General features: G+C 37.0%; 1 pseudogene; it reads left to right on the top strand.

Moving 5' to 3' along the window:
* Positions 1 to 7,365: 7,365 nt before the first annotated feature.
* On the top strand, positions 7,366 to 20,509 carry LOC137707959 (uncharacterized; annotated as a pseudogene).
* Positions 20,510 to 20,616: the final 107 nt, after the last annotated feature.

Raw genomic sequence — 20,616 nt, 5'->3', positions numbered from 1 at the left:
ACTTCCAGAGGCACATTTTTCCGGGCTCATCCAGCGTTTGGCCAAGTATTGAGGCCTCTTCTTTGATGCCTCCCGCTCCGATACCTTCCGCCCCGATGCCTTCCGCCTCGATGCCTTCTGCTCCGATGCCTTCCGCATCTATGCCTCCTGCTTCTAGAGTTTTGCCCAGTAGTGGGGCTTCAAGTAAACGCCCTTTGTGAAGCTCCATCATTCTGCCATGTTTTTTTTTTTTTTTTTTTTTTTTTTTTTTTTTTTTACATAAATAAAATCAAACGGCATGGAATTGGTCCTTGAATGGAAGGTGATACTTGAAGTGAACCGGCATTGGTTCAAATTCTAAAGTGGGTGCCTGGATCATTAACAACATATTAGTATAAAAGAAAATTGAAATTCGGGGAGGCGGCTTACCTGTGTGCTCCGACATAAACTCAAGAATAAACACCACTCGCTGGAAAGTTTCAGGGATATTGGACTTGGCCAGATTGCATGTGAGTATTGGTCCTTGTCTTGTGTCATAAAATTCAATTTCTTTGGGGTTGTTTGCCTCAAGTATATCCTTTTCTAGACATTCCCCAGTCACATCTTGCTCTTGATTCTTTGGAAAGGATTCGAAGATGCCTTTCTCACCTTCTTCTTCCTTGGATTGCATAATCCTGCAAGGAATAGGGACATTCAGTGGAACGGGGTTAGAAATAATTAACTTTGGAACAACCTTACCTGAATTGGATGGCGTAGGAGCGATAGGTGCCTGCGGCAAAGGTGTTTCCACCCTTGCCATAGGTTGCGTGTGTTCCTCTTCCTCAATTAGCAGCTCCTCATCCACTTCTTGCTCTTGAATTTGTTTCATGAACTCCATAATCTGCCCAATTTGCTCCTCCCATTTACCCAACTTCTTGTCTTGATTTTGTTCGTCCTTGGTTTGAGTTTGGACTTCCTGCGTCAAAGTAGTAAGTAATTGAAAAATCGTATCATTATCGCTTGAATTACTTACATTGCTTTGGGCAGGTTGTGGTGGCTGCATAGGCGTTGTATAGAACTCCTCATATGGTTGCCAATATTCTCCTTGTTGAGTCTCCTCGACTTGGTTTTGTGAGCCCTGCACCAAACAAAGTAATTCATTAAGCTTTTGATTATAATCTATTGACGAACTTGAGTTTGGTTGGGCATATTGAATATGAGGTTGTGGTGGATGCATAGACGTTGAATAGAACTCCTCATAAGGCTGCCAATATCCTTCTTGTTGAATATGTTGAGGTTCCCACCATATAGAGTTTGAATGATCACTCCAATCGGAATTGTAAGTATTGGAAAACACGTCGTTCCTTGATTGATTATGATCAAATGTACCAACTCTTTGCGTTTGGTACTCTTCCATAAGCTGTGACAAAAGAGAAGCACTATCAAGTGCCATGTCTTGCGTCTAAAATAAAACTAAAAATATATACACACAAACGAAAATAAAACAATCCAAGAGATTAGCAAAGTTGCTAATCCCCGGCAACGGCGCCAAAATTTAATGCGTGATTTATACGCGCATAAATTAAACCCTCTTTTTGACAATTGTAGTATAAGTATAAGTAGGGATCGTTCTGGACCGGGGATTAGGAGGGATTGTTAATCACTTGGATTTGACTCAAAAACGTAAAAACACAAACTAAAACACTATACTAAACTCGAAGAATTCAAAACTAAAAATAAGAAAGATTAAGACTAAGACTTAAACGAAATATGGGGGGATTGATTTTGGACGAATTTAAACTAAAATGGATAGATTGTAAAGAAAACAAATTGTAAATATGAAATTGACGGAAATGAATGGATGGTATGGCTAGCTAAGGGGTTCATCTCCATACATGTTACACTTGCATAATAAAATGATTTCTAATTGTATTTCAATAAACCATGAATTCTCAACACCCCGGGTTAATTAGGTCCGCTTAAATTAACCGTCAAGTTTTCCTTAAGTTAATGAATTGGATGATTGCATACGACAACCCAAAGCATTCCTCTCAAGTTCCCTACATGAATTGCATAATAGAGATACAAGCAAGAATCATTAAGCATCATGAAAACTATAAGTGTTGACGAGGCATTCGTTACTATGATTGCATGAAACTTATGCCAAGAATTTGTTTAACGCGATTGTTTATAAGCAACCTCCACTACTTGTGAATATAAGTTCATAACTATTACGTGAAACTCACTTATATTCTAGCGTCAAATTCATGCATGAAAATTAAGCGTTCATTCTTAATAAACATACATAAATAGGTTATCAATCAAACAGTTAAACAAATTGAATTCACAATTTATGAAACGTAATTAAAAGTAATCAAATCATATTACAAACATAAACATAATTTCGAATCACCCCCAAGCTAAAGGGGGGTTTAGTTCCTCATACAAAACAAAGAGAATTGAAATTAAACATTGAAATCAAAGAAACGCCTAAACATTCCAACAACTCAAACTTGAATTGTATGAACGTTTAGGCCCTCTTCTCTTCCTCTTTATTGTAGCATAAGGTCTAGGGATAATTGGTTTGGGGGATGGAAGTGTGGAATGGAAAAATGGTGTTTGGATTATAAGGGGAGAGATGGGAAGCTCACGGCTAGGGAAGGGAGAATGTGTTTGTAATGTGTTGTGTATGAAAATGAGATGATCATGAATGAATGAATGCAAGGGTATTTATAGGAGTAGTGGAGGGAACATATGGCTATGTCATTTGTAGGTGAAGTAGGTGGATGTTGTAGGTGAGTAGGTGGATGTTGTAGGTGAAGTAGGTGGATGTTGTAGGTGAGTAGGTGGATGTTGTAGGTGAAGTAGGTGGATGTTGTAGGTGATTATGAGTGATAAGTGATAAGTGTATGATATGTTAAGTGATAAGTGAATGATTATGATAAGTGATAAATGAATGTATGATATGATAAGTGGTGAATGATAAGTGGTAGTGTTTAAGTATTTAAAATAGGGAACAAAGCCCTTCCTTGCATGGCAAGGAAGGGAGACACAAGGAAACACACGACAATGTCCTAAGGTTGCTAGGAATGTTGTTTTTGTGTTCTAAAATGCGTAGGAGTTTTCAATGATGCTCAAACATGAGGTCTTTTTAGGATTTAACTTTCCTACTTCAAGTCTTCAATTTCGTCCAAACTTTGGCTCCATGGATAAGCTATCCAATCCATGCCCAAAAATGCTCCAAATAGCCTCAAAATGCACTTTCTTGCTCCCTAAGCCCTTAGAACCTGAAAACACACAAAAGAAGCATAAAGAACTAAAATAACTAAAGAAACATAACGTAAATGTACGAGAACAAGCCATTTAAGTCGCATGAATATGCTCCTATCAACTGCCGCTACCCATGAAAGGCGATCTTACCAGGCTGGATCATACAAAGTATTGCGCATTGATAGGAGCATATTTATGCTACTTAGTTATGTTGTTTCCTTGCATTTAGTTAGTTAATTACTACTTATTATAGTCTTTTAAGCTATTTTTGTATGTTTATAGGTCCTAATGGCAAAAGGAGCAAGAAAGTGCATTTTGGAGCCATTTGGACCAATTTTGGGCATGGATTGGATAGCTTAACTATGGAGCAAAGTGGATGGACGAAATTGAAGTCAAGAGAGGCTAGGAAAGGCTACAAATCTGGAGAAAGAAGTTCAAGTACAAAGAAGATAAGGAAGGAGCAAGAAATAAGGAACATTATCCAACCTTATCTTATCATATCCTAACCAACCTTATCCTATCTTATCTTATCTTATCCAAATCAGTTTGTGCCTTAATTCTAGCTAATTAGAAGGGATTAGTTATACATTTAGACACATAACTCAGATTCTAGAAGCCTAATCCCTTATGTGCCGCATATATACCATTCCTTGGAGGTTTAGGAGTTGTAATTCCTATCCTACACCTATGCCGTGTGTCCTTGTCCCTTTAGGTCCAAAAATCTGCCCTAAATACTCTTTCTAGAACACCCTATTTGTTCCTAATTAGGTGCCGCACCTATCCTTTTAGAAACCCCAAATCCTTGTCGTGTATTCCCTATCCCTTTCCCCCTTGGTTTCTGCCAAACCTTAATCCTTTTTCCCATTGGATTATGCAATCATTTTCCTTCAGAAATTGTGCAAAACCTAGCCTATAAATACAAGTGTTTGCCGCACCATTCAATCATCCATTCACTCATTCATTCATTCATACATTTAGCCATCAAACACCACAATTCACACCACATCACCCTAGTGCCGCAAGCAAGGAAGGAAGGAGAAGAAGACTTGTGCAATTTGCCATCCAAGGGAATGCCGTGCATGCCATTGGAGTGTGGAGCGTTTCTTGGTTCTTTCTATCCTTAGATTTAGTTTAATGTTATGTTAATTTGGTTTTCAATTATGATGAACACGTGGAACTAATTTCTTTTTAGTTAGAGGTGAATTCGAAGCCATGATTATATGTTTTATATGAATTGATTACATCCAGTTATTGTTTCTTAAGCCTTGAATGTGATTTGCTTATCTAAGTTATCAAAACTTGTTTATGTATGTTGATTGGGGGTCGACACTTAATTTGCATGCATGAATTTGATGCTAGAGTATAAGGGAATTTCACCTAATCGTTATGAACTTATATTCACAAGTAGTGGAAGTCACTAGTCATGATTGTGTTAAGTAAATCCTTGGTATGAGTATCATGCTTTTCATATTTACGAATGCCTTGTCAATGCTTATGGTTTTCAAAGAACTTAATGACATTTGATATGATTTTCTATCATGCTTTTCTTAGTTAGGGAACTTGATAAGGGTAATTTGGTTGCGATGCGTATCCCATCCAATTCAATGAATTAAGGAAAATCTGAAAGTTAACTTATGCTTTTCATGGTTAATTTGGGGCGTTGTCATTCATAGTCTAAAGGAATAATAACTGGAAATTGGTTTGTATGCATATATCATGTGTGGAGAAGGACCCTCTAACTAGCCTTTTACCCATTTAATTCACCCAAATTCGTTTTTACAAAGTGTTTTATACAAAGTTTCTGTTTTAAGTTTTAAATTCGTCAAAAACAATCCCCCTTTCATTTAGTCTTGTTATTTGAGTCAAAATCTATTTTCTTTTAGTCTTTTGAGTCAAGTTAAGTTTTATTTTCGCCAAAATCACTTGTTAGGTCTAGAATTGAGTCTTTTTGAGTGTTTGTTGTTGTTTTAAGTGTTTTGAGTTAGTTTTGAGTCTATAAAGTCTAGTTTAGTGTTTTTGAGTCTTAATTGTGTTGAGTAGCATCCCTAGTTAATCCCCGGTCTAGAACGATCCCTACTTGCATATATACTACAATTGTCACAAATAGGGTTTAATTTGTGTGTCAAGTTAATTTTCACATCACGCATTCCATCAAGGACCGGGCCACACTACCAACGGTTGCCTGAAGTGGAAGCAGTACCATAAGAAGCTGACAAATGAGGGCCAATGCGACGAGTACCTTGGCAGGTCAACAAAACGGCCTACACAAGTAGGGGAAGTCTTCATCACCCCTTGAACCAAATAAGTTCGAAGTCTCAAGCAGCTCGACGAACAAGGCTTCACAAGCTGAAGATTATCCAGTTTGTTATGCAGTTTCTACCTTCCGGCACAGTTGATTTATTTCTTTATTCTCAATGAAGATTCAAGAAGTTATTCATAAGCCTGGCTCAACTGTTGTCCACAACAGCTGCTAAAAACCCTTTCTGGGTTTGCTTTCCAGTGCGAGACGATAAACTAATTGCTCTCCAGTGCGAGTAGGTAAACCAATTCCTCGACATGCGTATGGGTCTGCTCTCCAGTGCGAGAGGATAAACTAATTGTTCTCCAGTGCGAGAGGGTAAACCAATTCCCCGACACCCATATGGGTCTACTCTCCAGTGCGAGAGGATAAACTAATTGCTCTCCAATGCGAGATGGTAAACTAATTCCCCGATACCCATCTGGGTAAGCTCTTTAGTGCAAGAAGGCCACATAGCTTAAAAGATCAAATGCTTGAAGATCAACTAGGCAGCAAATGGTCAGGGGGCAGCAGCCACTTTTGCACTTAACAGTTCACTCATCCGACATTTCATCTTTAGCAGCTCCGATCTTGGCAGCTTTATCCTTGACTGCTTCATCTAAGGCAGCTGAGAAATCAAACTCAAGCAGTTTCCTCATTTTTGGCAAGTAGCCCAGACATGGCAGCCCAAACCGTTGTCTATACCACGCCACTTCCTCGTCCCATGCCGAGCCAATCCTTGGCTTTAATCAAGTCGAGCAGCACAAGCAATGGCCCCTGCCACACCACCTCCTTGGCCCATGACAAGTTAACTCCTGGCCCCTGCTAGTCGACGTGCAGCACCACCCCGACGGCTACCTTATGGCAGCACGTCCCAAGAAAAAGACAAAAAGAATTAAGTTTTCCTTACATCGGTGCGGTGCGAAGAAGACGAAGAAAGCAACGAAAGTCGGTCATTTGTACAGGCAAGTGTAGAAGATTGCTAGGGGAGGGGGAACAAATATCCTCTAAGCTTTCTCTCTCTTGTAGGGTAGAATAAATCGCTCTCCAAAGTCGATCTAACAACCCACTTAAGGTGGACTTAAAAAGGCTTTGAGAGAAATTTATTTCCATTTCCAAGAAGGATCTAATTTCATATTAAAGAGGGAATCTACATCAAAATAGGAAGCAGTCCTAAGTTTCTTAGAGCAAGAAGATCTCTACACCTGCTGCTCTTTCCCACGAGTAGCCCAGCAGGTGTGGGGGCATTTGTGGAGCTAAAAATAATCAAGAGGTGACACATGGATTTTTAGGTAAAGAAGACAAAATTACCCTCGAGACACACTGGGTTTTCTACACGCGAGCAGTGGAGAATCATCCATCAACCAAGACAAGAGTGCCCAAAATAGGTAACAAGTTCAAATTTATCTCATCCATCTTTATTCCATATCCTCTACAAGGAAATCATTTCATAACCTTCAAAACCTTACCTATAAATTAAATTAATTAGGTTAATTAATGGATTAATTCCTAATTGATCCATTAATCACCAAATTAATCACCATTACACCCCAAAAAACATCCAAGGGTTGGCCACTCTCTTCCAAAGAGGGCCGGCCATGCTCTATAAATAGGACTCCATTTTCTTTGAAAGGGGAGGTCCACACTCTTATAAAACTCCAAAAACTCTCCAAACCCTTTTTCTCTCTAAATTCTAACTTTGGCATCGAAGGTTCTTTGGCCAAAGCCCCCCTCCCCCCATTCATCGTGGGTGCATGAGGCTCTTGGCCTTTACCTAATGTGTTAATTGTTTTGTAAGTGCAATTTTGTCCAAGATCAAGAAGGCGGAAATTTGCATCCACAACAATCATCCTATACAGATGTATGGTTATTGCAATGGGATTGTCTCTGTAAAAATAGGGAACAATGTTGTTCTATGCAATCCTGCAATTGGGGAATTCAGGAAACTTTCGGATTCATGTCTTTTTCTACCTTCCCCCTAAGGAAAATTCCAATTGGAAACGAGCTAAAGAATACAAGATTGCGCAAATTATAGAAAATTGTGAGTGGTCACATGATGAGCAAACATATTGTCATTGTATTGCTCTTCCTTACACGGCTAAGTTATATGATGCGAGATTTATACGCACACAAATTAAACCGTCTTTTCGTCAAATTGTAGTATATGTATAAGTAGGGATCGTTCTGGACCGGGGATTAGGAGGGATTGCAAATCACTTGGAAACTGACTCAAAAACGTAAAAACACAAAATAAATGTATTTCTAACTAATCTAACACTTTAAAATAAATGGGGGATTGGTTTTGGATGAATTTAAACTAAAACAGAAACTTGGAAACAGATTATAAAAACGAAATTGATAAAATAGAATGATGAAAAACTAGTTAGAGGGTTCCTTATCCACACATGAACATAAGCATATAATTTGACTCCCAGTTATGACTTCAACAAACGATGAATGACAATGCTCCAAGTTAATTAGGTCCGCTTAAATTAACTTTCAGATTTCCCTAGATTCATTGGATTGGATGATTGCATACGACAATCCAAAGCATTCCTAATCAAAGTCCCTAACCATGGAATACGCATGATAGAGACATTTAACAAAGATCATTAAGTTCAACGGAAATCATAAACATCGACTAGGCATTCATAACTATGGAAAACGCATGTTAATCCAGCCTAGGGTTTACTAAACACAATCGTGACTAGCGATTTTTACTACTCATGAATATAAGTTCATAACGATTAGGTGAAATTCCCTTATATCCTAGCATCAAGTTTAGGCATGCAAATTAAGTGTCGACCCTCAACCCACATACATAAACAAGTTCTTAATCAAAACAGAAAAGTAAACCACATCTAAAGTTCATGAGTTCATAACTGGAGTAAATCAAATCATAACCAACATATGTCCATGGCTTCAAATTCGCCTCTAACTAAAAAGAAATTAGTTTCACATGTTTAACATAATTGAACAACAAGTTAAATTAAACATGAAAACAGAAACAAGAAAAGAAAGAACAAATGGATGGAAAGTTAGCTATGGGGTTCATCTCCACATATGTTATACTTGCATAATAAAATGATTTCCAATTGCGTTTCAATAAATCATTAATTCTCAACTCCCCAAGTTAACCGTGATGCACTAATTAACCTTCAAATCTTCCTAACGTTATTGAATTGGATGATTGCATACGACAACCCAAAACATTCCCCACAAGTCCCCTACATGATTGCATAATAGAGATACAAGCAAGAATCATTACGCTCTATGAAGATTATAAGTGTTGACGAGGCATTCGTTACTATGATTGCATGAAACTTATGCCAAGAATTCGTTTAACGCGATTGTTTATAAGCAACCTCCACTACTTGTGAATATAAGTTCATAACGATTAGGTGAAACTCACTTATATTCTAGCATCATATTCATGCATGAAAATTAAGTGTGCACTCTTAATAAACATACATAAATAAGTTATCAATCAAATAGTTAAACAAATTGAATCCACAACTTATGAAACGCAATTAGAATTAATCAAATCAAAATGCAAGCATAAACATATATTTCGAATCCCCCCCTAGCCAAGGGGGGTTTAGTTCCTCATACAAAACAAAGAGAATTAAAATTAAACATTGAAATCAAAGAAACACCTAAACATTCCAACAACTCAAACTTGAATTGTATGAACGTTTAGGCCCTCTTCTCTTCCTCTTTATTGTAGCATAAGGTCTAAGGGATGTTGTTGGTGTGTTGAATGGATTGGGGAATGATTGAAATGGAAGAGGAATGGTGTTTGGATTATAAGGGAGAGATGGGAAGCCACGACAAAGGAAGTTTGGTGGTGTGTTTGTGGTGTGTTGTGTATGAAATGAGATGATATTGAATGAATGAATGCAAGGGTATTTATAGGAGTAATGGAGGGAACATGACAGCTAGGAGGTGGGTGGAAATGTGGCTGCAAGTTTGGTGAATGATTATGAGTGAATGCATGTGAATGTGGCTAGGTTGGAAAGCTGGAAATCTGAAAATGCAAATGGGAATGCTGAAATGCAAAGGTGGCCACGGTTTTTAGTGTGTTTTGTGTTGGAAATGCATGTGAATGCATGTGAATGTTGTTTGTGTTGTGTGATTGTTTTGTGGTTGAATGATTAAGTGGCTGAATTAAAGAATGGGAGTGCATGTGGCTTAGGTGGTGTAATGATGAAGTGGGAATTGAAAGAATGTGGTTGGAAAGTGGAAGGGAAGGCACGGCACAAAGGGGGAAGTGTTGGAAATGCATGTGATGCATGCCAATGTTGTCTTTTGGTGCATGTGTGTGTTGAATGGTGTCCTTTAATTATGCACGGTTTAGGGCTGTTAAGGGGAGAGAAATGGGAGTGAATGTGGCTTAATGATGAAGGGGGAAAGCTTGGAAAGCATGTGGCAAGGTTGGTTGCATGATGATGATGCATGTAAGTTGAAATGCATATGTTTAAATGGTTGAAATGTGTAGATGATTATGAGTATGATAAGTGATAAGTGAATGATGTATTAAGTGATAAATGAATGATATGTTAAGTGATAAATGAATGATATGTGGTGAGTGATAAGTGAATGGAAGTGATAAGTGATAAGTGAATGGAAGTGATAAGTGAATGGTTTGATAAGTGAATGATATGATAAGTGAATGCTTATAATAAGTGAATGATATGATAAGTGAATGATATGATAAGTGAATGATATGATAAGTGAATGCTTTAAGTGTTTAAAATAGGGAACAAAGCCCTTCCTTGCATGGCAAGGAAGGGAGACACAAGGAAACACACGACAATGTCCTAAGGTTGCAAGGAATGTTGTTTTTGTGTTCTAAAATGCGTAGGAGTCTTCAATGATGCTTAAACATGAGGTCTTTTAGGATTTAACTTTCCTACTTCAAGTCTTTAATTTCGTCCATCCTCTTGGCTCCAAGCATATGATATCCATTCCAATCTCTAATTTGCTCCAAAAGGCTCCAAAAGGCATCCTTTTGCATACCTTGCCCTTAGAACCTGAAAATACACAAAAGAAGCATAAAGGACTAAAATAACTAGAGAAACATAAAGTAAATGCACGAGAACAAGCCATTTAAGTCGCATGAATATGCTCCTATCAGTATACACCACGGCTGCTAACTCTTGGAAAGAGATCAAGATTGATATATCAAGTAAAACCTATTACTGTTCTTGTCCAATGTACTTGAAGGGATTTTATTATTGGCTTTCAAGTCATCACAATGAATACATACTTTCATTTGATGTAGGTGATGAGCTCTTTCAAAGCATACAATTGCCTTCTAGGAGGGAATCCAGTTTTAAATTTCATGGTCTTTTTATGTATAATGAATCCATCACTTCTTATTGCACTTGTTATGATCCAAGTGAGGATTCTAAATTATTTGAAATATCGGTAATGGGTGATTATAACGGAGTTAAGAGTTTTTGGACAAAACTCTTAACCGTTGGACCCTTTAAAGGCATTGAGTATCCATTGACACTTTGGAAATATAATGAGCTTCTTATGCTTGCCTCCGGTGGAAGAGCCATCTCTTGTAATTCTAGTACCAGAAATCTCAAGTACCTTCATATTAATTTAGTCTAAGGAAGGGGGAGAAAAGGCATTGTACAAATGTGCAGCAGTGATTTGGGATACATTTCACTTTATTTATGAGCTTGCCACTAGGCTGATCTCAGCCAAATTTCGCTTCATTTACAAAATTGCATGGGGCTTAAGAATGGGTTTTTAATCTTTTCGGCTAGATTTGGGCTTTGACTCAGGGAGAAAGAGGGAAGGGGGACAGAAAGGTTGACAGGTTGGAGGGAGAGGATTAGGGGTTGGCAAACGGGTCCTGGACTCACGGGTCGGGACAAGTATAGGGCGGGTCCAAAAATTATAAATACAAAATGGGGCGGGGCGGTTCTAAAAGTTGGAGAAAACAGGCCCCCCACCTGGACTGTTCATTGCCTACCTAAATGAATAACCCTCTATCTCTCTACCAATTCACTCAACTATCAATTCTCCCCTCACCTTCGATCTCTCCGACACCAATCCAAGTCTCCTCCCTCGATCTCTTCTTCTTTGAGTCTCATTTCCTCTCTCATCTCAGACCTCAATCTCAAGCTCAGGCTCCCATCTCCGTACATAGTACATCGACCCTCCACATTTTCTCATTCTCCCGCCCACCCGTAGTGACTGAGTTGACCTCGACTGTGTCGACATCATAGCAGCCAGCCACCATCACCATCGTCATCGCCGTTGAGAACACCACCATCATCCAGCAAATCCCTAGGTAATTTATGAATTAGGGTTTCTGATTTAGTAATTTAGGGTTTTTGCATAAGTTTTTCTATTGATTTAGGAATTATGTCGGTTTCTGAAGCACGAAATGCAGACTCAACGATGTCTCTGGTTTGATCCGTGAGGAAGACAACGTCTCTGGTTCTATTTGGTTTTAAGTTGCAAGTAGCTCCGTGATTCTTCCGCGAATAAATAGTCAAAGCCTCTGCAATTCAAAGATAAACATTGTTGTCCTTTCTCAAGGGGTAGAAAAGAGGCAATTAATTCTTGAATGCCCAACAATTCTTATGCTTTGAACCATTTGCTAGTATTCTCCTCTCAGTATTTATTTCTGGACTAGGACATTGGATGCATTCAGACTTTGTGACATTTCTTGGAATCTTTTCAGGAAAGATGAAAATTTTTAAGTTACTATGGAGCAGCACAGAACAAATTAATCAGATCGACATGCTTATGGTGGCTTTCAGTCTCCTGCTTCAATCTCATTATGCCCAAAACTGAAGAAAAAAAAACAAAAAGTAATTGGAACTGTGGACCCACCCGAACCGATCCGTTTTAAACAGATTGGGTTAGGTTTGGTTCCTAAACCCAAAATCCTTTTATCCGGCCCGTCCTGTTACATTTTAAACGGTACGATCTGGTTCCTTCAAATTTAAGGTCGACCCGGCCCGTGCCCAGCCTAGAGGGGATCGCCTGGATTAGGGGAGAGGATTTTCGACAAGGGGGTATGGGTTAGAGCACTTCCACCGTGGGAAACCCTTCCCCAGGCTATTCACTATTTAATCCACCTAGTGAACAGTAACTGCCTTTAATGAATAGTAACGACCTTTTGCATCTCCACTTTTGCACTTGAATATCCCTAGCAATAAGCAATAAAATATTAGTTTTTTTTTTAAATAATACAAAATAATTTTATTTGTAATTTCGGATATGATTTTTAATCGGTCTCGTTGTACCATTTTCTATTAAAAAGTTTTTTTTATTATTTTTTTTTTCACACGGTGCAGCAGATCCCAATCCAAAACCTTTATTATTATTATTATTTTTTTTCTTCTACTCTTTCACATGGTGCCAATGCATCATTCCAAAAGCCCAAACTCCTTCTTTTCAACCCTTGTCCCCCCCACAACCCCCTAACGCACCCAAACCCTCCTCCTCTCTTCCTCCATCTTCACCACCCCATCGTCGCCTCTTTTCCTCCATCTTCACCATCCCACCTACCTCAGCCTCCATCAATGGTCCCGATCTTCCCCGCTCCTTAACCAAACTCTTTCTCTCTCCTCTTTCCCCCAAAAACAAATCCCAAATCGTGCGATTTGGGCGTGCCAATGGAAGGAGGAGGATAGCGAGGGGGCGAAGGCGGTGTGGGGTGCGGCGGCAGCTGCGACGGAGGAGGGACTGGATCTCTGCCATTTGTCTGTGGGTGTTCATCAACCTCAGCGAGGAACTCCGGCGAGAGCCGTTGAGTTCGAAGCTTGGGTTTTACAATTTTTTTAATTTTTTTTAATTTTACTTTTTTAATTTATTAATATTTTTTATATATTTTAATTTTATATTATGGCTGACGTCGTTCTGGCGTCAGCCCACGTCATGTTGCTTTCGGGCTCTCGAGCTGGCAACTCGTGCCTGGCCTCTCCCTTGGGCCCGCTCGGGCTCCATCGCCAGCACACGCTGGGCTTGGTTGCTCGGGCTCTGTACCATTGTTCGCGGACCTGTCCCTCGGGGGAGAGCACACGCTGGAAGTGCTCTTACACTATGTTTGGATGAGGGAAATAAACATAGAATTTTGGTAAAAGTTAGAATTTATAAATTGATAGGCACCAATTCTCTTGTTTGGATTCATAAACATAGAAATTTAGAATTTCCGCGTGGAAGAAAAACTTGGAATTTGGGACCTCCAAATCCCAAGTTCAAATTCCATGTAAATAAATGTCATTTCTCAATTTCTATGATTGATAGTTTAAAAATAACAAATTCCGTATTCAATTCCATTGTTCTTTTAGATTAACCAAACAAGAAAATTTACAAATTCTAGAAAATAAGATCTCGTCATTTCAATTTCCGTCATTTTTAAATTCCTTAATAATTTTAAATTTCTTCGTCCAAACATAGTGTTAGGGAGGAAGAGTAAGGGAGAAGTGTGGGGTAGGCTGATTTCCAGGGATTTCTTTTCACCCCTTCACTCACCACAAACCCACCCTTCCCTTCTTTTTTCCCACCCTCAAATCTTCCGTTTTCCCTCTCACAAAATACCCAGCTTTTGGTTTATTTTGGGATTTTGTTGCGCTATCGATTTTCAGATGACAGGCCTATCGGTTGAGATTTGGATTTCTTCCCCTTTTGTCGAAACGCAAAAATTTTGTTTCGGTGGGATCGGTCTCGAATAACTGCCTGTGTCTACCCTTTCCAAGGTATGGTGTTCACCGATGGCATGTTTTAGATGTTTTAGTGTGTTTCTGTTTTTTCTTTTCTCTTTGTTTTGTAATTCTTTATTTATCGTTTGCTGCTTGCCAATGGTGATTGTATGTTTTAGTTTGGATGTTTTTCTGATTTTGGGTTGGTCAATTTTTTTGGGCTGCTTGAGAAAATGTGATCCCATGTTTTGATTGAGTGAAATAATTAAGATGTAAAAAAGAGTGGAGAATTAGTGTCAAGAGTAGTGATGGAAAAAATAAGGAAAAAAAGATAGATGTGGATGAAGGTTGGACTGGAAATCGAGGAAAGTGAAGAGAAAAAAAATGGGGGTTAAGTGAGCAGCCGAAAGAGTAAAAAAAGAGGGGAAAAAGGCTTAATGTGGGGAGTAGGCAAAAGAGAAAAGCAAGAGAAGGGAGACAGAACATGAACAAGGTGTGGTTTTGTTGTTGATTTTATCCAAACTTTTGATTTGGAATTTGATTTGAAGCTTATGTGTTATTAGTTTAGTCTAATTTAGTGTTGGTTTATCTAGGTTTGTAGCTAATTTAATGTTAATGTTGATCTAGGCGTTTTAATTTGTTGTGAACTTATATGGGTTTCGTTTTTTAATTGTTATTTTACAGTTGCTAGGGATGACTTTGGCTTTTATATTGGTTTGGGTATTTTTTTTATTTCATTTGAAGATGTAGTGTCATTATACACCTTTGCACCACTGTTTGTTCTGTTTTTCTCGGTTTCTGTATATAGTTTTGGTAGAATTGGACTGTTCTTTTTAACTTAATTAAAGAGTTTGAGGCTTAATTGAATGAAAATTTAGTTTGGTTTGATCACGATGAGGTGTTTGATGTTGGGTGTATGATCCTTAGGGCCATTGGAAATGTGTATTTCCCATCTTCCAGTGATAAGCTTTTAGGATTTTACAAATTGTGGTTCATAAAGATCATTCACTATATAGAAGCATTATGATTTCTGGGGTTTGATATTTCATTTAGTTTTGTTATGTTTGGAATATAAGTTTTTTCAAATGGTTTGGTTCTTCTCGGGCCGTGCTATGCAAGAAGGTTATTGAAAGAATTTTTACTAAGGGTTAATCGAAGAGCTCTGTGTGTTTACTGTAAGGTATGATGTTCATCGATCTACACTTTTAATTTGTTTCTCAATTTTTTTTATAGTTTTGGATTTGTAAAAACCCTCGATTGAATTGGATACTGGCATGGTCTCTTACAGGAGAAAAAAGCTTCATTTTTTTTTTCTTAAATTTTTGTTTTTGTTAATTTTTTTCACAGAGGAACTCAGGTGGTAGCTAGATAACTTGGATTGATATTATTGGTTTGTTCGCAGAAATACAAAGTACCCATAAATCTGAAGTGGAAAAGAAAGGTATCCATCTCTTTTCTTTGACTTTTGCTTCAATTTTACCTCTTTTTCCATTTTCGGGTGACGTTTTGTGCTTCCTAATCGACTTTAATACAAAAATTTTGAAGCTATTGAACCCCCATTTGGTTCTGTTTGATTGATTGTCTATTTAGGGTGTTTTTTAGTTTTGCTTGGTACGTTCAGATTCATTTGGGTTTATATGTGATTTCCAGTCGATTATTTTTTTATTAGTTGCAGATCATATTTACTGTGGAAGTTTGAATCTTTGTGGTTGTTTCAGTGTCGTTCTTGCCTACACACACGTTTATCCAATAAATAAGTTCATGACATTGTTTTCAGGGGATGGACAGAAGTCCCAGGCAACGATCTCTCTGTAATTGTTTGCTTTGTATTTTAGGTTTTTGGAATTTTGATGTTTGCTGGTTATTTTGTGTTTCGATTGAAGCATTTGGTAATGACCAGTTTGTTAACGTGGTCACAATGTTAATGCCCTTCTTTTCTTCACAGTAGATCTGAGCATCCTTCGCTTCCTCGATCATCGGTTGGTTCTTGCTTGGTTTAAGTGGGTAAATTAATAATTTCATGTATTGATAAAATCTCATGTGAGAAATTAATAAAGCTTACATTTTTAATTTGTTGGTGTGTGATTATTGATTAGTTGGTTTGATTAAGTAGTTATATATAAATTGTTCAGTGATAACATGCTAATGGCATTCTAGAGCTGGTTATATAATAAATTTTGTTGCAAAATAATTTCAATGTTGGTGCTTTGTGGATTTTGCATACTGTTACGGCCTTGAGACCTTATCATCTATATTCTATATGCTTCAGTTTTGTGCAGATGGTTAAAGCAGCCATGCTTGGTAAGATAATGGATTACGTGAAGTTAAGGCTCCAAGTAAGGGTAGAGTTGTTTCAACTTTAATGCATGTTTTCTTTTTCACATGAATGATAGAATTCCTAATTACTCAATCCTCTCATCTATGTCTATTGTTTTACACACAATTATTTGCTGAGACTTTTCTGTTCTTAATATGGTCATTAATTTTAAACGATTGTTATTCCATACAAGCTTACTTTCCTTTCATAGTAACATTTTCTGATAAAATGGTAAAATTCCACTTGCATTTGACAAATAGTTGTCATCATTATAGCAGTACAATGCACATCCACATAATTGAGCATAGTATAGAAAAAATTGAATACTTCTTATAGGGCTTCTTTGTATTCTTTTTCCTGTTTGTTGACAAAATAAGATCATGTTTATTTTTCTTCTAATTTTCGAGTATATATACATAAAATGTCAGTGGAGTCGATGCATGCTTGAATGACAAACCTCACACGGAGTCACTCAGAATCTGAAAATCTAATAAACTCTAATCTGATTTTTTTTTTTTTAGTGGTGAATGAGGAGTGTGAGTGCAAATTCTAGGTTATGGGGAAGCATTAGTATTTGGAGGCACAAATTCTTTTCTACCATTATTTCAAATGTTCTCTAACTTATAGGCATTAATAATCTGTTTAACTACATGATTCCCCGTGCACCTAATTTTCCACTGCTATTATTTATAATTGGGTAGAGATTTTAAAATTAGATTTAGACCTACTACAATTAACTCATGCAAAAATTGTTTAATTAAGCACCAAATTTTTTGTCCTATATGTCTTAGTAGGACAACCGATGTCGTTTACACATCACATATAGAGAAGTGGAAAGGAGAATGCCAACGGGTAGGTTGGAGAGCACCGTCATTTTCTGTATACGTTTTCCATCACCAAATATAGGTTGGAGAGCATGATCATTTTCTGTTTGCACATCACAATGTTTGTTTTGAGTACTGATCACGCTGTTGAGGCACAAATGTTCTTCCTGCATTAGTTAATTTTCTTTATATCAAAATTGAATAAATTTAATTTTCCTTTGTATCAAAATGTATTAATGTAATTGTGATTGAAGTTTGTTTATATCTGCTTTCCAAGATTTATTTTTTAGTTACTAGATGTCGTACTCCGTTTACGAGTGCTTTTTAGTCAACTGAAAGAATGCTTTTCATTCTTCATTTTTCAGGATTTCATTTACTCTTTACAAGTGAACCCCACAATTCTAAAGTACAAGAGAAGTGAAGATTTGAGGTAATTTTTGCTATAAATTCTTTGGATTTTATATTCTGGGTTAATTATCAACCAGTTTCTGTTACTAGATTGAGAATTGTAATTTGGTACCACTGCTGCCACCTGCCACCTGAGTTTTCACATCATAATGGCACAAAATGGTTATTTTAAATTCTAGGTTATGGGTAAGCATTAGTATTTGGAGGCACAAATTCTTTTCAGCCACCGAACCAAGTTCAAAATATTTTTTCGTGTAGCTTAAATTAATCTAAAATATCATTAGTAATCTAAATTGTCATTAGATTACAAAAAAAAAAAAAAAAAAAAATCTCTTTATCTCATTGTTTCTTGGGTAGTTTTCTAGAAATGAGGCTGAAAGGTTGGGCAAAGAAACATCATGATATTGCTAATGGATTTGCTATGTTTTGGAATTTCAGGAATTTCGATTGTTGGAGGGAGAAGTTGGTTTCTTGGCATTTTCAGGTATGTAATTATGTACCCTGTTTCTTATTCAAGCCCTATTTTAAATGTATGATTGGTTTGTGTGAAATGAATGAAAAAGAGAGTTAGAATACCCTGTTTTGAATTTTGAAAAAGAGAATTAGAAATGTACTAGGATGTCCGTTTTATATACCCTGTTTTGGATCACTCTGTGTGTTTTTTGAAAAGGTGAGACATGAATGATCGGTGTGTATGTTATTTGTTCAATGAGACATCCTTATTTGGATTTTCTCGCAAGCCTATTTTATATACCCTGTTTTTATTCAAAGGTTGCTGCCCTTTGAATATGATTTGTTAAAACGTGCTATCATCAACAATTTGCATGAAAAACATATTTCACTGTGTTTTCTTCCCTCAAGGTGCTTTTCAACGCTGTTTCTTAGCTATTATTTTCGTTATTGTTCTGTAAGTTAGTGCTAATGGATTTGCTATGTTTGCGATTTTCAGAAATTTGGATCGTTGGAGGGGGCACTTGGCCCTTGGCCTTTTAAGATATATTATTTACAATGATTTTGTGACTGTTACATTTTTTTTCATGCACGTTGGGACTAGATTTGCCTATATAATTGTGGCATCCTTTGACTATGTATGGCTATGATAACGGTGGAATGTGTAATTGCTATCTCTTAGGTTGGTATAATGTTAATGGTTTGCAGATGCTTAGCAGACTATCAATAGAATTACTATCAATGAAATTGCTATCGATGAAATTGGGAAAGAAACTTGGGGAGATAATGTTAATGCTTTGCAGATGCTTAGGAGTCTGAAACTGCTTAAATTTTATATATTGAGTTGCATAAAGTCCACTAACATACGCAACTAGAGTCAGATTGCCACCCTCGGTGGTATTATCTTTGCAATGGATTTAAAGTGGGGATTTAGAAAATCTAATAATAAAACTGAATTATATGTTCCATGCTTTTCGTTTTCATTTTGTGTTAGAAGGTTGGAGCTTTGGATTGGGATTTTCCTTTATTAAACGATAATTTTGTGCTTAGGAGGCTATGTGAAACTGAATTATATGTTCCATACTTTTCATTTTCATTTTGTGTTAGAAGGTTGGAGCTTTGGATTGGGATTTTGCTTTACTAAACGATAATTTTGTGCTTAGGAGGCTATGTGAAACTGCTTAATTTTTTTAAAATGTGAACTTTTTTTTCACTGTAATCTGTTTTGTTAAAGGTAATGATAAAGATTTTTCAATTTTGTTTGTTTGAGGGGTTTATGATCAGAACCCTGATGAGACCTTCAGTGTGAAAGGCTTTTGGTTTCATAAATCACAACAAAATTGAATACCAAATGAATAAAAATCTGGCCTTAAATGCACCACTTCTTTACTCCATATTTATGCACTTATCTCCCAATATATATGCACTGATGAGACCTTAAGGAGGTTACGATGTGTTTCCCAATTATTAAACAAATCGAGATAACTTAACAAGTTAAGTCCGATATCAGGCTCAATTGTAGGTTGCCTTTAATTATTACATCTTTATAAGAAACATTAGCTTATATGTGTAAACTAAGGTCATCTATTATAAGTTTCCCTATGTCTTCTATCTCTTTACAGTGTGTGTGTTATTTGTGTCTGATTGGTTTTTCCCCTATATTTCCCTATGTTTTCTGTCTCTTTATATGTGCACTAATTAATTTGATCAGTGTGTGTATTATTTGTGTCTAATTGGTGTTGGGTATTTTCCAATTTGGGGTCTTCGTTTACTTAGTGTGCAATCCAATGTCTTATCTGGTTAGAGAGAACATAATGTTTGACAATAGGATGTCTGATATCTGATCCAATCTGGTTCTGTAGATATGTTGAATAAGTAAGGACTGTTTGCTGATTTAGTTGCATATCGAGTATCTAGAGATTGTCTTTTATGAGTAGATGATTAATTGTAGATGTAATGCCCCTTAGTAGAAGGAAATTACGGTGCATTAACAAGAAAAATCAAGATAATGTGTACACAAATGGGTTAGTTTTTTTGCTGTCAGTTGGTGTCCAACCTGATGCAAGCATCTTTTGAAGTGTGTAATATCTTTTGAAATGTATATAAAAACAAAGCGCTTATCTTACCGACCCTATTCACTCATCTATCCCTCAGTTCATTCAGGATTATGTTTAATTTATTTAGTTTAAATGTGTCTTGTTCATGCAGTTAAAGTTGGTGCATTTAAGTCCTGCAACAATGTGCTGACATATTTACTAACCCTCCTATTATCAATGAGGTTATAGATTTTGAAGCTCTTATTTATGTGGAAAGTATTGTTCAAGTAAAGTGAGTTGAGGGCAGAGTTCCATTTTCTCCTTTTTAATTTGTATGCATGAAGGCTTGAATTTGCATCTTTTAATTTAATTTGCTTCTTGGTCTTTGTACTATGTTTGCTTA

Source organism: Pyrus communis, chromosome 11 (genome assembly GCF_963583255.1).
Source record: "Pyrus communis chromosome 11, drPyrComm1.1, whole genome shotgun sequence".
Taxonomy (NCBI): Eukaryota; Viridiplantae; Streptophyta; class Magnoliopsida; order Rosales; family Rosaceae; genus Pyrus; species Pyrus communis.
The sequence above is the reverse complement of the archived record's forward strand: the minus strand, read 5'-3'. Positions and strand labels throughout refer to the sequence as shown.